The sequence below is a fragment of the Atta colombica genome, unplaced genomic scaffold (assembly GCF_001594045.1).
Source record: "Atta colombica isolate Treedump-2 unplaced genomic scaffold, Acol1.0 scaffold233, whole genome shotgun sequence".
Classification (NCBI taxonomy): Eukaryota; Metazoa; Arthropoda; class Insecta; order Hymenoptera; family Formicidae; genus Atta; species Atta colombica.
The window spans coordinates 1,601,835-1,602,700 of record NW_017259331.1 but is presented as its reverse complement, the minus strand read 5'-3'; the positions used below and the strand labels follow the sequence as shown (position 1 = coordinate 1,602,700).

The 866-nt window shown below is 33.4% G+C and overlaps 1 protein-coding gene across 1 annotated transcript in view; it reads left to right on the top strand.

The window, feature by feature from the left end:
* LOC108688500 (GATA-binding factor C-like) overlaps positions 1-866 on the top strand; it is a 94,630-nt gene that overhangs the window by 32,057 nt on the left and 61,707 nt on the right. The window lies entirely within an intron of this gene.

The window sequence follows — 866 nt, the reverse complement described above, 5'->3', positions numbered from 1 at the left end:
TATATGTATCCGTCAAGCAAGATTAGACAACATAAAAATAAATAGAAGGCAATTTTCATTTTTACATGTAAAATCGATTGCTTCTGATTAATAAGCAAATACTCATAAATAAATTCATATCTGCTTCATTATAGCTACATTAAGTAGACAATTATGTAAAATATTGAAAACTGACGTGGAAATGCATATTTTGCGCGATAAAATTCAATACATTGACTTATTGAACTTATTGTTAAACACTTGATATCTCAATCTCGAAAAAAAATCCTACGTCTTCTGTCTACACCTTATTCGTAAAAGTGCGTCCTTGATAGCTTCCTTCGCGTAAGCAAGACAACACATATTTATTTAATTAGCACGTATAGCAGAGAGAACGAAGATATACGTTTCTCGCGGTGTAGATATAGTAATCAGAATGCAAGATAAAACAAGGCCAAGTTAATTTCCTGTACCTGCTGATTAATATACGCTCCGCTTCTCTCCACTGTGATTAGCAGCTCCATATCGCAACGCGCTCGATGATGGCGGGTCGAATGATTTTTGTACGGTGAATCACCGTTATTGTGTATTGGAGAACTTGCCTCGCAATCTTCAGTTAAAGAGAACATCTGGAAACACCTTAATCGGAAGTATGAGACCTGATGATTTAATCAATTAATTTAAATTCATTTAAATTGATCGTTAAATTAAACGAGACATAACGCCCGAGTAAATTTCTATACGTGATATTTTACGCGAAATGGGCAATTTTCCACATCATGTGAAAGGCTAAGTCGAGTGTGGAATATATAAATAGAAATATTTCAAATCCAGATTGAATAGTGCATTTTAAAAACTATGATCAGCATTTTTATTTTAACCGTTTT